Below are 12,095 nucleotides of genomic sequence, written 5' to 3'. Positions count from 1 at the left end.
TTTAGTTGGTCAAAGTTCTCACTTATATTTTGTGATGTGCAAAGCACACCATTTCATCATATGCAAAATCTGTATAACATTTTGTCTATAGCTTCTGGAACCAACTCATAAGCCTTGAGCACTGCTTCCTTTATAGTCTCATAATGAGCCACTTGTCAGGTTATCAGGGCGGATTAAACCTGCTGGGCGTTCCCTTTCAACACACTGTTGAAAGATGGACCAATGGACTTTTGGCCATTTCAAACTTTCAGCTACTTTTACAAAATACCTCATTAAACATCACCTTCCTACTGGTCCAAAACCACCACCCACCTTTAGTGCTAGAAGGTAGACCTCCTTCACTCCTCTTATCTCTTTCACTCTCTAATTGAAGTTTTTATAACTTAAACTGCCTTTGTCTTTCAGCTTCCTCTCCCTCAAATTTCCTTTGCCTATAATTGTTTTAAATTTCAGCTCAACCAGCAATAGAATTAGCCCAGACAGTGTTATATTTAAAATAGTATCTTTAATTATTAATTATATAACAGCTTATCTAATTTATTTACACTTATCTAGCTTAACCCCCAACTATGTGTGAATATAATGGTGTCCATGGGGAATACTCCAAGCCACAATTCTCGACAGGCACTTCACAGTTCAGTTTTGAAAATTCAGTGTTGACACGCAGGGCTGAGATGGAATTAGCAGTTCATGAATTGGGTGAAAGAGACCGGAGATGACAGAATGTTTATTAACTCACGAAACCCTGATTGAGATGCTTCCAGTAAAGTGACCTTTTTAGACTAGTGACAACCAAAAATTCCCTTCTTTAGCATAGGGGACACAAAGTGAGTGATGCTCACCAAGCTTTCAAAATGGTTTCTGTGGGTCAGCCAAACTCGAGTAACTCTCGCACTGGTCACTATCCAAGGGCAGTATTTCTTCAGCTTTCAGAACCCTTTCCGTGGGTCAGCCAAACAGTGACCTTCCCTTTTTTGGTCACAGCGTGGTTTTCTCATTCCCCTACAACATGAGGAAATCAGACAAGTTGTCTATATTCTTATGCCCTATATAACAGAAGGAAATCGGACAGGTTGTCCATGTTCTGATTTACCTGTAACATGGGGCAATCAGACAGATTGTTTTTAACCACACATGACCCCGATCCAGCACAGCATTTCTTCCAAACATTACTTGTTCCTGTGCTGTCTCCTTAAAATGGCCTCTTTGTAAAGCTGTGTACTCAGTCTTGAACCTGTTGGTCACATGGTCTCTGCATCTAGATTTTCTAGGCCCCTTCAGATGTATCCAATTTAGAAACACACTGTATTCAGCCTGCTGTCAGTTCAGTCATTTTCCAAAACCTGCAGTGTTTTGTTAAATCTGTTCTCTTAAAGTGACAGTCCCACACAAATGAAAATGAACTGAAACTTGGGAGCATGCAATACAATCTTAACCTCTATTTATGTGGCTGATCAATGGTGATTCCAAGAATATTGTTGGAGAATAAGCAATTCGTTGGAAGCACCACTGAACATTAAGGAATGACTAATTCTCAGTTACTGAAGATGATCATGGTGTTAAACTAACTTCATTTTGAATATTAATTTTTAAGTTAACAATTTGTATGGAACATGCAACTGGAGTGTTATCTATAACTGTACTTGAGCCAAATAAATAACCTTTCCTGCCTCTGCTTTCTGTAACATTTATTTGTTTTCTACATTACTCATGCAACTTTTCTTCCAAGAACAATAAAACACAATAATTTTGGGTCCATAAATAACACATTCACTATATCTGCCCACACATTTTCTGAGGCAATAATCAGATTAAAGGATGGCAGTGAAGAGCTCAGAAGGGTGGGGTGGCCAAGTCCTTGGGAGATAGGAGCATTGGATCTAACTTTGGTTCTCACACTAAATTTGGCCTGGTGTCTGGAATTACAAAAACACACAATTTGTTTCTGCATAAAATTATTCAAGCTTAGTAAGGTTTCCTGGTGAAGCCACTCATTAAATCCAACTCTGTTTGCATCATTGTACAAACAGATGGGTGTTATCTGAAATGAAGCCAAAGGGTTTCATTTCTGAGCATGTATTAAGTTTCTGAAATAATCCTATTCTTTCATAGAAAAATCAAGATTCAATGGAACTGTTACAAAAATGTTGATTACTAAATTCAATCAGGGAGAATAAATTATGCATTTTTTTCCAAATGTAATTATCAGATATTGGTGTACATGAGAGAAAGTGACAGTAAAAAAGTTCATAGCGTGGATGTCAGAATCACCAGTCAGCTGTATTGTCCTATTGTTGTTGTATGTATTTGCTTTCCCCATCAGAAAGAATCCATTTTTTTTTATTTCCAAGCATCTCCCTTCAATTAAATCCTTAAATGATTACATCTGTACATTCTTTGTCAGGGATACTTCTGATTAATTCTGCTACTGATTTGTCCAAAAATGTAAGGCTTTTTGTAGTTTTTGCATACAATTTCTCCAAATCAAATGCTCAGATAAAGCATTTTGTCTAAATAAGATTGAGGAACTGTGGACAGCAAAGTGTTATAACACTCAGGAACAATACAGAAATGTTTACAGATGTGTGGTTGATTGAATGCAAAACAAAAAAAAAATTAAAATTATTGTCACATTTCAAACTGGTTACAGCAGTTAATTACATCACTCATTATGGAAAAACAAAATGAATCTGATTTTGGACTGGTAAATGGATGTAGTCCGTCTAAAATTCATCATTGCAAATCAGTTTGGCAATCAATAAAGACAAAACTAACGAGTGTCATGTTTTATAATTGATTACCTAACTGAAATTCAGTGAATGAGCAAAACAAAGGGCAGACTTCGGACAGATGGTTATGAACTCAGAAACGAGCAGAAAGTATTTGCAGAAGATAAACTAATACATTAATAGTACTAAGATGTTCATCAGAGGAACAGAAATATATTGTTGAAGGAGAAGCTTAGGAACTGAATCACAGTTGAATCTTTGTTTCAAGGGTAGTGCACTAAAAACCTAGCTTGGGTTTTGTTCTGTGCATGTTCTGTCTTGTGCAGCAATGAGTCTTTATAATAGCAACATGGGAAGTTCATGGAGAATGTTCTCAGTCCCACGTGAGGACGCAATAGGAGGAAAATTTAGGCATCAAATGAAAATTCTTCCTACACATCCCTTTCAGGCAAATGTCATTGCATGAAGGTGTCTTTCACCAGCTTAGCATTCAGTGGGTGAGGTAATAAGTGCGCCAACCATAGCCCATTTTGACACCCCTTGACCGTGGTAACAAATAGCCAAGGCCTGTCCCGAGAGCCTACTCTGTAGTTTGTTCAATGAACTTCATCTACGATAGGTTTCACCTATAGTTTCTTCTGCAAAGCCATAACCAATCTCTACAATGAAACTGTGATCTGATTGAAGACAGCTGATTATATTCCAGTACCTATTCAAGAGGCAGCTATAGAACAATGGAAAAAAAAACTTAATTAACAAGGAAGCCGTCAATAATTTAAGCACTCAAATCAGAATGGATCAGAATTTTCCCACAGTATCCACAGAAACATTGAAGGGTGCTCCAGGTGGAGTCATCTTCTGTCAATCCCTTCCCTGTCTTTAAGTGGCTCCTCAGGCCTCAGAACCTATTTAAATGCCAGCTTGGCATGGAACCATGCTGACTGCAGTGTGACAAGAGGATGCCAAACAGGACTGGTCACTTCATTACAGGAGGCATGTAAATGCTTTGGGGAGGTCGCAGAGGAGATTTACCAGGATGTTACTTCGATTGGAGAACATGCCTGATGAAGCAAGGTTGACAAAGCTTGGGGTTTTCTCTTTGGAGTGAAAAAGGATGAGAGGTGACTGACTGGAAGTATGTTAGATTAGGAGAGGCACCTTTTCCTGGTGCAGCAATACTGAACACCAGAATACCTCTGTTTGAAGTGAGTGGAGAAAAGTTCAGGAGAAATATCAGAAGTATGTTTATTGTAAAGAGAGTGGTGGGTGCCAAGTGTGCTCTAACCCTACTGAGCGGTGGAGGTTTGTCAAATAGGGACATTCAAAAGTCTCTTGGACACACAGATGTAAGAAAAATAGAGGGTTACCGGTGTAAGGTAATGAAGGATTAGAATGTTGCAGCATAGGTTGTGTCCAAAGGACCTGTAATGTGCAGTAATGCTACAAGTTCTATGAGCGTACAACTCAGCTCTTCAATCCAGGAATTGATGTCAAGTTACCTCAGGCCTCAATCTGGCAACAAACCACCATTCTGCCCACTCAACACTCAGATTGTGTTTAACATAAATTTTCTTTGTCTTGAAGCAAGAGATTTTGATTGGAATATTAAAAAAAAACTTTGTTTTCATTGTGATTTCTTTGATTCAAAATTTAAGCATATTCATCTTGTTTTACAAGATAGAAATTATCAAGGCAACAACATTTGTCTTTTATTATTGGATTGTCACAGAAAATGCAAGGTTTCCATTGGTGGAATGCAGCATTTAGTTTTTTTTTAAATTAACTCTGACACAAGACAATAAAACACAAGCAACCAATTTTAAATCTATTACCTCACTTCTGAAGTATTAAAGACTGAAAAGGAAATAGAACTAGTATGGAGTAGTTGCAGGGCCTATTCAGGGCCATAACCTGCTATAAAGCCAAATCTGGTGCAATGGGATTCAGCAAAGCTTCACTCCCATCTGAACTCAATGCCTTCTATGCCCGATTTGACTACAAGAACAAGGAAGAAGCACCACTGTGCACTCCCATGTCCATTGATGATCCTCTCCTGTCTGTGTTAGAGGATGAGGTGCAGGCTGCCTTCAGGAGAGTGAATCCAAGGAAAGAATCTGGTACAGATGGAGCACCTGGCCAAGTATTTAAAATCCAAATTGCCATTGGATTCACAGATATCTTCAATATCTCACTCCAATAGGGAAGTTTCAAACAGGTGTCAATCATACCAGTGCCCAAGAAGAGGGTGGTAACCTGCCTAAATGACTATCAACTAGTGGCACTCACATCAACAGTGATAAAGTGTTTTGAAAGGCTAGTGTTGAAGCATTGAGCAGCAACATAGATCTGTTCCAATTTGCCTATCAGAGCAACAGGGTCTACGGCAGATGCCATCTCACTGGCTCCACACAAAGCCCTGGAACCCCTGGGCAGCAATGATACTCTTTAATGGCTACATTTTGGCATTTAACACCATCATCCCCTCAAAATTGATCAGCAAACTCCACAATCTGAAACTCAACACCCCACTGTGTAATTGGATCCTGGATTTACTCACCTCCAGACCACAATCAGTGAGGAGTGGCAAGAACATCTCTCCACAATCTCCATCAGTACCAGAGCACCAGAGGGCTGCATTTTTAGGTCCCTGCTCTACTCACAAAACACCTATGACTTAATTTTTGGTTGGGTTGTATTTTGTTTAGTTTTTAGTAGGAGTAGCAAGAATATTTTTTTTGTATGCAAGTTGGATCAGGGGTGGTGACCTTCAGATCACTGGTAGGGGGCCAGAGCATCCAATGGTTTATTGATTTTCTAAATTAATGATTTCTTCATGTGTTGGAAATATAATTTATTTCCTGGCTTAAAATTCCTCACTGAAAAGTCCACACTTTTTGCAACCAATCTTTAAATTTAGAAACATAATCCAGCTAATCCAACTGTACATCCTCTGTTCCCTTAACATTAAAGGTCCTCTCACCTGATGGCCAAACAATTTCAAATGGACTGAAACTTAATGAATCCTGCACAGACCCTCACTGCAAATAACAATAAATTAATACCTTTGTCCCAGTCCTTTTCATTTGCCAGACAATAAATCCTCATCATTTGTAAAGAATAGAAAGCAATCTTTCCTCACCTCAGAGTTTCAGGATGGAACATGGATGAAGTGATCTGTTTAATTCCCCCTCTTCCAGGTTATCACAAGAAATTATTTTTCCCCTTTTCCAGGAGAAACATAATAAACAGCCACAACCTCCTGTACACTTCCTCATTGTTGTTTGTGATTCTGCCGACAACTGTGGTGTCATCAGCAAATGTAGATGGTATTGAATTGTGTCTGGCCATGTGGTCATGGGTGTATAATGAGTAGAGCAGTGGGCTAAGCCCACATCCTTGGGGTCCACTTTTGTTGATGGTCAGTGAGGAGGAGATGTTTTTTTCCAATGAGAAATTCAAGGATCCAATTGCAGAGTGGGGAACAGTGGCCTAGAGTTTGTAGCTTCTTGACCAGTACTGAGGGAATAATGGTATTGAAGGCTGAGCTGATGCTGGTAATCTAAAATAAAAGCAGAAAATGCTGCATCTGTGTGAAGAGAAAGGGAGTTAGAGTTTTGGGTTTGATGAAGAGTTTTTGACCTGAAATGTTAACTCTGTTTCCCTTCCCAAAGAGGCAGCCTGACCTGAGTAACTCTAATGTTTTCTGTGTTTAAATGATACATTCTTCCAATATTGTTGTAAGAAATAGAAATATGCCTGGGAGTTGTCCAACAGAAGTTTAGAGTGCAAGAGATGGAAATATTAGGGGAGTAGTAATGCAAGCATTTTAAAAATACCAGGGATTCTCCTGATCCACCCACTTCGATGCAATGGTCAAGAAAGTGCACGAGCGCCTCTACTCAGAAGCCGGAAGAAATTTGGCATGTCGTCTGCACCCTTACCAACTTCTACAGGTGGATTGTTGAAAGCATCCCCCTATCAGGATGCATCGCTGTGAGTTATGGAAACTGTTCCTTGCCAGACCACAAGAAACTGCATTGGGTGACTCACTCCATCACACACACCCTCCTCCTCTCTGTCTATAACTTGTGCTGCCTTGGAAAAAACAGCCAACATATTAAAAGTCTCATCCCATTCCAGCAACATCCTCTTTGCTCCTTCCCATCAGGAAGAAGATTCACAAGTGTGAGATCATGGACCACCAGGTTCAAGGACAGTTTCTTTCCCACCATAATCAGACTCCTGAGTGAAACCCAAAATAACAAAATTATGTTGCCTTTAATTTGTATCAGCTGATAAATCTGTGTCTCTACATATACACTTGTAATGTCTTTCTTGTACGATGTATGAGATGCGTACTGGTCTTTCCACCTATCACTTCATTTTTCAATATATGTAACAATAAACTTAAATTGAATTGAATATTTATTTATGTATCACATATTAAACACAACAGAATGTTGCTCCAAAGTGCTGTACACCAGTTAATAAAAGAATATACAAAGCGCAAAATCAGCAAACACAAAAAGACTGGACATTGGACAAGAGAGTCATCTCGCAGAATAGTTTGAGAGACACGTGGATGGTGACAAGCTGCCTAAACACACTGGGTGCTCCTTGCCCTACAAACACAGACTATCTTGGCGGGTGTTGCAGGTCGCTAGACAACCATGACAAGAGCAAGGCTAAGGCTTTTATCTGAGGTCAAGGGAATTGATGCAAATTCGAAGCTTATCACCATTTCTTAAAGATGTGGCAGTTATAATGAGCAGCAGTTTAGAAAAAAAGATAATATGCTGGAGACTGGTGCATCATTAGGTTAAAGCACAATAAGACACTTCAAACACAATTTAGACTTTAGACTCAAAAATATTATGTAAAATTGCCTAAATTACAAGATAAACTAAATATATTATGCAAAAAGCACTCAGTTGCAATTATATTAAAAAAAATCAAAAATCTGTGCCACCAACACTAGCACCATAGGGTTGAAAGACTGCAGCATCCCTTGATAACTCGGGTAAGGAGTCTCTCCATTCACGTTCTCTGGTGCTTGGGGTTATAATATAGGCACCTCCATGCTCTACAGGAACCTACATTGGCACCAACCCCCCACAATGCAGCCCCACCACCGTGTAGAAGTCCTGGCCCCGCAAACAGTCCATAGTTTAGCTCCATTACCTCAGTGAGGTATCCCCTCAGCACGACTTCCAACTTCACCCAGCGATAAACCTGGGGCTCCACGTCAGTCGCCGCAGCTCCACATTAGTTGTCCTGACCCCAGGCTGGGCCGCCCTGGTCTCCACACTGGCCATTCAGGCCACACCTCTGTCCTCCAAGGTTTCTTGCCAATATTCCAGGTACCCACTTCAGCCATTAGGATGTCCCCAATGGACGCACCTTAGATGGAGCCAGAGTCACAGCCAGTGAATTTTTCAGACCCCAGTAGATCCCCCAAACACTCCCTGGTGCTCGTCCACCAATTCCAGTGCCTCAGACTTTGTGCATGGCTACATACTTAAGTTAATGTGCACCAGAGTCCAGAGAGCTGCATCACGCTGCAGTGAACTTGAACACAGAGTGAAGATTGCCTTTTTATTATTCAAAGGAAACGAGAAAAATTTAATTAAAAATATAAAATAGCACTACTGGAGTGAAGGAGAGGAGGAAAACTTAAGTTGAAATGGTGCGATCTAGGAAAGAGGGTAATTGTTCAAAGGATTTTTTTGTTGTCATGTAAAAAAAATGTAATATACATGATAAACCCACTTTTCCCTACCATAAGGCAAAGAGCCATCATGAGCATTGCCCGGCACCTCCTTAAAATATGAAAAAGAGAAGCAAAAGAGAGACCCAAATCCTTTGGACTCCATGTCCATGTTTTCAGGGACAACCAATAAGTGCAAATACTTTGTGACCCCGTTTTATGGGACTGGTTTTATACCCAACCACCAGCTGGTTCATACTGGTGTTCATACTGTAGTTTACCCATGGAACAATTCTGGAGTATATATTATGAAAGGTTAAAAATGTCGAGAGTCCAAAGGGTTGAGTCACCAAGTGTCCGTGGATTCGTTTCCAGCGCTCCCAGAGCCGCTGCATTTGTACAGACTCCATTTTAAACCATTGACAACTGAGCTCCAGATCCAAACCTCAGATACAATCAGGAAGCCTTCAGCACCCAAGGCCCTTTTGGAACCCTTCTTGCCCTCAGCACCCTCTCGAATCCCAATTCTGCTAACTGGTTCCTATGAGGCAGTCCCCAGCCTGTGTGGGTCCTTTGACCACAAGTCATCAGTAACCCACAGCCTGTGTGGGCCAAAAGCCTGCAGCTTGTGTGGGCCAAAAGCCTGCAGCTTGTGTGGGCCAAAAGCCTGCAGCCCATGTGGGCCAACAGCTTGCAGCCTGTGTGGACCAACAGCCCGCCTCCTGTGTGGGCCTCCATTGTAATAGAGTCCATTGTAAAAGAGTCAGGGAAAGAAGATTTATATGACAGTAGCAATAAATACCCAAGATCCATAACATTAATCCAGCTCAGAACTAGTAGTAGAAGAAGAACTTTCGCATGATAAAATCTTTACAAATATCCTGAGCAGCCGCGACAAGGTAAGTCATGATATGTATAACTTTAAAATAAAAATTTGTGACCACTGGCATGCTTGCTATTGGTTAAAGAAGCATGCCGCATACCACAATATTGAATACACTTTAAAAAAAATTGAAGCAGGTTCCACGGCCTGCTGAGGATTTAATAGCCCTTCATCTGTCAATTTGAGTACTGGGGCAGTGGGGAATGTGTGGAAATTTATAATATTCAGATGTTTGGAAGAGCTGCTGCATTCAGTACAAAACATATCACAGGCAAAGGGAAGTAATTATCATTAGTAAAAAACTTTTTACAACCATGGCTACAAAAACATATTTCCTAAGAATAATATTTAGTAAAGGAGAGATTAAAAATAGTGACCTTTTAAGGAATTAACTACAAATTGCCGAAAGCAGCAATGCCCATTGGAAGATTTAATTTGGCTCAATCAACTAAAAATGCAACTATTATAAAATATCATTCGTATCTACATGGATATTTTTCTGAGGGAGCAAATTACAGAGAATAATCTCTTTTCCTGCTGAAGGTTTTTATTGAAGGAGCAAGAATAATATTGATAATTGTTTATGTGTAACATGTTTTAAAATCTGAATTGCATTATGCATTTTATCAAGAGGAAGAATGATAAATTTATCTTTGGACCAAGTCGAAGTTAAAGCTTGTTCAAAGAATTGGAGTTTTCACATTTTCTCTTCCTGTTTTAGACAATTGAAATAGAAAATGGAATCACTGTCTTGATTGACAGGCTGCCACAAATAGATATAAACTGGATCTGTTAGATCAGAAAGCAATATATTTATTAGTGTACTACTGCATTTAACTAACGTGAAAGATTCACGGCTGCATTGTTAAATTTTGATCACAGTGAATATTGTTTTACATTTGTTTCAAAAGTTATGTCTTTTTGAATCATAAATTAATGGTATCATTTCAATAGCATTTAATTGTTCTTGAGAGTTACCTTCCAAAGAGAAATTATGGATGGTCATCAAATGATTAACATGAAGTTGTATGGTACCAGCTTCATTTGCAGCATCTATGCTTTAATTGCCCTGTGTCATTCTGGTATCTGACATGTAATATATTAACCCAGTTTTAATGGCCAGGCAAACCTGTAATATTACTAAACTCAACCCAATGTTGAAAAGGACTAGCCATGGCATTTAGAGGTGAGAATATCATTCAGCTTACTAATTCCTATCACTTTCAATGGGACAGGTGAACACTGTTTTAGTCCTTATTACTGTAAGGCTTATACCTTTAGTGAAGAGTTAGCTAATATAAATTAGAAAGCAACTTTTTTTCACCAATACAGGCTCCTATTTGCTTTGAATGAGCTGCTCTCCTTTCTCAAGCAATGACTGAGAATGAAGATTCTGTTTTCTGCTCTTTTATAATACTTTAAAGCTCCTTCCTCATCATTTGAAATGGGTGATTGAGATACATAATAATTTCTCCGTTTCAAGTCAAGGATGCAGTTGTATAATAAAATGAAACAGAAGCTGTTGGTTTTGTAATCTCTCATTAACATCCATTATAATGTCCATCTCTGTTAGCCAAACATAATAGCTGGCAACAAAACATCATTGCAGAGTTCCAAAGATCAAAAGCTCTTTTCAACAATTGTAATACCAATTACCCTTGGCTTGTGTTACATGTCCAGACAAATAAGATTTTGAAATAACCTAAAATAGAACAAAATTAAGTGAAAATGCCTCATGGTGTAACCACCATGAATGATGTATGTACGCATCTCCAACAGAAGAATGCAATTAACAAGTAAAAAGAAAATGGGTAGTGTCAGGAAGCACAACATAACAAGAAAATGTTGTACACATTGGGAAATTAATCATTAAAATGTTATTTTCTGAAGTTGATTGAGATTTTCTTTTTAAAAAATGATAGTTTAGGGTGTAGCTAATAAAATGTAAGTTATGTTTTATCCCTTTTGATTCTATTTGTAGTTAAGATCTTATTCTGAAGTATCTCATTAAATATAATAACAGTAACTGGCACCAAGTCAAATTTATTAAAAATCCAGGTCAGATTTATTAAAAAACAAACAACAAAATATTCAAAATAGCATCCTGCATTTCTTCAATCTCCAATGATGTAGATAAGTAAAACATTTAGCTCTCTCTCTGCTGGTTAGTTGTATTCCATTTCGCAACTCACAGAGTCCTCATTGTTAAGTAAAGCAAAATTCAACAATCTCTTTTCATATCAATTGAATAGATACTTTAAAAGTATGTGTGGAACTTCAATATAGTTAATATCCTGAATTTTATAAACACTATTCTCAATAATTATGCCTTTGGAAGTATCAAACAGCACTAAAACTCCAGTTGGTTCTCCATTGCTTTGAAGAAGCTTTCCTTAGCTTGACCGCCTTGGCTTATACACAACTCTCAGGCTGATTTTCCGCTGCCTCCGATGTGGCACAGTAAGTCATTCAGTTGTACCACAATGGTCATGTTAAAAAGAGAAAGAATAAAACTGGCCACAGCACACACATCAACTGAGTTAACCGCTCGGGAGCAACGTTGTCTTCAACTCAGATCACCTTGCAAAGTCCTCCTCACAAATAACAAGGATCTTGTTCTTTAATTGGAAAAGATAAGTCAAGCGGCAGAGTCAAACTGTACTCGCAACATGGCAGACTCCATCAACATGGCCACACGTTGTCGCACTGGGCAGTTGGAGCCAGCAGGGGTGCCAGTACAGGCAAGACAGAGTACCCTTGGGAGTCCTTAACATTG

This window comes from Narcine bancroftii, chromosome 9 (genome assembly GCF_036971445.1).
Source record: "Narcine bancroftii isolate sNarBan1 chromosome 9, sNarBan1.hap1, whole genome shotgun sequence".
NCBI classification, from domain to species: Eukaryota; Metazoa; Chordata; class Chondrichthyes; order Torpediniformes; family Narcinidae; genus Narcine; species Narcine bancroftii.
The sequence above is the reverse complement of the archived record's forward strand: the minus strand, read 5'-3'. Positions refer to the sequence as shown.